This window comes from Vigna angularis, chromosome 1, assembly GCF_016808095.1.
Source record: "Vigna angularis cultivar LongXiaoDou No.4 chromosome 1, ASM1680809v1, whole genome shotgun sequence".
Classification (NCBI taxonomy): domain Eukaryota; kingdom Viridiplantae; phylum Streptophyta; class Magnoliopsida; order Fabales; family Fabaceae; genus Vigna; species Vigna angularis.
In genome coordinates this window covers 14,820,055-14,824,975 of record NC_068970.1, presented here as the reverse complement: position 1 = coordinate 14,824,975, position 4,921 = coordinate 14,820,055, and the positions used below count along the sequence as shown (strand labels likewise).

At 29.7% G+C, this 4,921-nt stretch overlaps 1 long non-coding RNA gene across 2 annotated transcripts; it reads left to right on the top strand.

Moving 5' to 3' along the window:
• Positions 1-1,240: 1,240 nt before the first annotated feature.
• On the top strand, positions 1,241-3,740 carry LOC108342086 (uncharacterized). Of its 2 annotated transcripts, none has more exons than XR_008245176.1 (3): positions 1,241-1,429; positions 1,580-1,651; positions 3,485-3,740. It is a non-coding gene; the product is annotated as an uncharacterized LOC108342086 (long non-coding RNA). The 2 variants fall into 2 exon arrangements; XR_008245177.1 differs by lacking the exon at positions 3,485-3,740 and adding an exon at positions 2,047-2,334.
• The last annotated feature ends 1,181 nt before the right edge of the window (positions 3,741-4,921 follow it).

Here is a 4,921-nt window from a genome sequence, read left to right as displayed (position 1 = left end):
ACTTGTTGACATCTCTTCTTTCTTACATCTCGAACAATCATTTATATCATAAAACATTCTAAATTCCTAAATATTGTCTTTTCTACTCAGAATCCAGTATCATCTTCTTTATTACAATACAATTCTGTAATCATTATTAGTTTGATCATTAGTCTTTGCTAATGTGCCTAGATTTATAAATTTTTTATGTTTTAAAACATTACTTTGATAAAGTATTGTAAACACATAATTTATATGTATATATTTTCTTTCAATTTGCATGTTGAATAATTTAAATAGGGAAAAAATGACATTTTTACTAATTCTAATACTGGGAACGTATGTATACATTAATTTGCCTTTATTTAAATAAAAATATCCTCTAGAGGTTTTGAAGATTTTTTTATTTTAATTTATGAACATGTAATGTTAGTTTATACTTTATTTTAATTTAATTAATCATACTAAAAAATAAAAATAAAATTTATTATATCCTTTTATTTTATTTTATTTTGATGAAGTGGAAAATGTAAACCTTTTTATGATTTATAATTATTAGTATTTTGTTGTTTAATACCCATAACTTTTCATACAAAACCCTATATCTATAACGCTAATTGTCAACTAAATCTCTTTATTTTACCACACTATATTATGTCTTTTCAAATTATTTAAAAGTATAAAAATAAATATTTCTTTTTATATGTTTACACGTCATTCTGGGTTATTAATTGTGAGCTGTTTCTGTGTCAGAGTTGTTCTCTATTCTTTTATTTGGAGTAAAATTCTATTTGATATTTTATCTATATCACTATATTAGAATATAAATAACAATCAGAGGGTCTCTTCTCTAGTTTGATTTTAAAGTGTTTTTTTACTATAGTTACGACTCACTAATGTTGGGTCCAAATTACATATCTTTTGGAGGGTGTTTCATCTACACCTTTAACATTTCATTTTTCAAAAATTTTATTTTTAATCTTCTAACATCTCATATCTATTTCTAACTTTCTAAAACTTTTATTTTTAATTTTAATAAATATTTTTCTACTTTTTTTCTCTGTTATAAAAAGTACCTTCAACACCTTACTAATAATTTAATTTAATTTAAAATTTAAATATTATTTAATATAATTTTATATTTTAATAATTATTAAAATATGATTTATGTAAGAGCCTGAAAATAATAAGGCTATTGGACCTTATGTTGAGATAGTCAGCCCATAAGCTAAGGACCCATGACCTTAGGAAGGGGTTTTCTAAAAATCAGAATTCCTTCATTTTGCTAGCTTTCTTTCTTTCTCTCTCTAAAACCCTTGTCCTAAAATTCTCTCTGCCTTCTCTCTAGATTTTCTCTTTGTTGAATCGATCAAATTTTGATTTGAAGGTGTTTCCGCGCTCGCTGCACCAAGGGCTTCAGTTTGAACCGAACGTTTTTCCATTCCGATCGGTAAGTGTTTTTTTTTCCTTTTCTTCAACCGTTCTTGAACCTAAGCCATGCAACTTGCTGGTTGCTTGTTACTGGTAGCTTTTCCTTTAGTTTCTCTGTCCCTTCCAACTCTAAGAAATGTGCTCTGCACCAATTTTTGGTGGCTTATAGGTGCTGTCAAACTCGCCTCTGTGGGGAGGACTGCTAGAGCGTTCCTAGGAGTGGTACTGTTAAGCTTTCCAGGTAAGGGGAGCTAATTATTTTTGTATGAATTTATTTTATAAAAATATATGCATATGAATGTTGAACTGGTGTGCTCTTGTGAAACTGTTTTATGACTTTTATTGTATTGGGTGTTATAACTGAAACTGTGAAATTGTGCATGTTGTGATGTGATGAATTTAATCTGTTTTGACTGAGTTTGTTGACTGAAATTGATCTTGTTGGAAGGTCTGGAGTAAGGGTTCTGTAATAGCATGTATATGGGTATTAAATAGATGTACAGGTACTGTTTGAGGTTGCTATGAGAGGAAGTGAAAATATTAAAATTAGGCATTTCAGATTTAGAGCATAAGAGAACAGAGTAGATAATTTAAATAAATTAATTGTTAATTGTTGAGAGCCTTTCTTTGTTGTAGGATAGAGGAACCTTAAAAACCTGAGTTGGCACATCCCTGATCATAGAGCAGCCCTGGCCTGGTCCAGTCAGTTGTGACTAGTCATATGTGTTGGCGTCGAAGGTGAGTTTGATGCGTTCAGACATCTGGTCCTCTCCGGTGACCAATTGGGGTAAAGAAAGATCTCTACTAGGATGAAAATAAAATAAAACAAGTTGATCGTAGATGCATAAAGTTATCATGTGTTAATTTCTAGTCAATTATAATTTTAGGAAATCAATCACTGTGTGTTTGGAATTTAAAGTAAGGATCCATATATAAATATATATATATATATATATATATATATATATATTTAATATAATATATATTAGTTTAATATAATATATATATATATTAGTTTAATATAATATACAAAATATATATTTATAACGTTACGTATCATATATATATATATATATATATATATAGAGTAAATATATATATTTATAAGATAAAATACGTACTATATATATATTAGTTTAATTGTGCGTTGGTATTTTCAAACAATAACTCCAATATCCATTTTGCACTTTATGATTTACAGGATGAGCAGTTAGTTATGATTAATTTAGAATCCAGAGTAGCCTTGATTGCAGCAAAACAGGTGCCTGAAAAGAGAGTTTGATATGTTTCTAATATAATATAAATATGTATATTTACAAGATACTGTATGTATCATATATATAATAAAGTAAGGATAGTTGTTTCTTATATTGAAACGTGAGTGTTAATCAATAATTATATTACTTGTAGGTATGTATAAATTGATGCATTTTATGAGCTGTTATGGGTTAGTTGGAGTTGTTTGGTTTTTGATATTGATTAACTTAGATTCAATTGTCGAGATGTTATTTCTATAATTTGTGAGTGATGAGTAATGTATATTGTTGAGATTGTGTATATGTTGATTGTGGCAGAAAGTATATGATTATAAAGTGATGAAAGTATGATCCAAGTTGTAAATCAAGTTCCATCTGTGTAAGATCTCTTGGTGAGATCCTTAGTGTTTTAGAATGAAAGTAGGAGCTCAGTCTTGGGGGTCATTCTGAAACTCCAATAGCTAATCATACTCAAGTAGAGGGATTAATCCATGTGGTGAGGAGTAGCAGGAGGTCTTAGTCTTGGGGGCTTCCAGTATGTCTCAAGGCCCGTGGCAGGGTGGGGAACCCAAGTTTCATAAGTCACCACGAGTGCAGGACCCGCCATAGCTCGACTATCATTCTAAAGTCCGGACGAGTCAAGTCTAGAAGATAACATGCTAGGATGTATGCCTTAAACTGCTTTGATTTAAGTTAACTCTTGTATGTTATGTGCTTGATATGATGCATGCTTTTATATAATTATCTCACCCTTGCTTGTTTGTGTGCTTGTTGTATGTATTTTCTTTTGCAATGATCATCCACTTGGATGTGAGCAGAGGAAGATGAGGTTTCTTTAGAGGCAACATTGGAGAGAAATGAAGATGATGCTGCAGCTTAGACTCACTAGGAATTCTTAGTTCTCTTATGTCATTTTGAAGAACCTTGTTATGTTTTAAGTTTCAAATTCTGGACATATTTTGGAATACTCTAGTGCTTGAAGTTTTAATTTCTTAGTAAATTCTGGAAGACTGTAATCCTATAATACTTTAAGTACATCTCTTAACTGCTTTCTAATATTATAAATTGGTGATGTCTTTGCATATATATCTCCTATATCACAATTTATATTATAATAATAGTTATATTAAAAACATAAAAATAAAATAATAATAAAAATATTAATAAATAAAAAATAACTAATAATAATAGTAATAAATTTGATTTAATATATTCAAATATATTAAATTATATTAAAATAAATTAAATAATTATTAAATTTTAAATAAAAATCAAATTTTAAAAAACTTGTTTATTGTAACATCCCAATATCTCACACTGAATAATTCATAATTTATATATTGTAACATTACATTTACGGTAACATCCCGTAATCTCACACTTAAAAATTCCTAGTTGATATATGTCTATATATGTTTTAAACTCAGATTTCAACTATAAACTCATAAATATGATTCGAATTCTTCTAACTTATTCTTCGATCTCTTTCTTCATTGGTACTGGATCAGACGACATTCCTTCATCTAGTCCCGTATAACGAATTATACGATCATCGTACATACCCAAACACAAACAAGTAGGGTGAGCTAACATGCAACAAATAATTTATAAAACATGCATAATTGCTTTGATACTAACATCATATAATAATTATGTCATATACCCTCATACCATCATACCACAATTTCTATTAGACACTCGTCCCACAATACCCAATAAACACCACAATATCCAACAGACACTCATTCCACAATACCTATTTGACACTCATCCGGATGATACGTTGATGAGCGGTCACGGGAGGTTATGCACTTGTGATGACTTCTGCTTCTTCTTACAAATACAGTTCCAAAATACTCCATACCATTCACAAGGTTAGTCCTCAACACTATGTCCAAAACCGGCACATAGACCAGGACCTCCTGCCCCTCTCACTACATAACTCATCATTCTCTACTTGAGACTAGATGATTATTAGAGTATCAGGATAACCTCCAACTACAGGACCCTCAACATCAACGTATACACAATTACCACATCATTACAGAATCTCTCCACGAAACTCATACAATGCTCACATTCCTCAACTCATATTATACCATTACGAAATCTCCCCATAATACTCATATCATGTTCAGACGCATAAATTCAAATCCAATATAATAAATTACAATCATCACAATTAAAATTCATAATTTCGTATCTACCACAATAACATGAATTCATTCCAACGAGGTATATTGCTCAATAGTTTA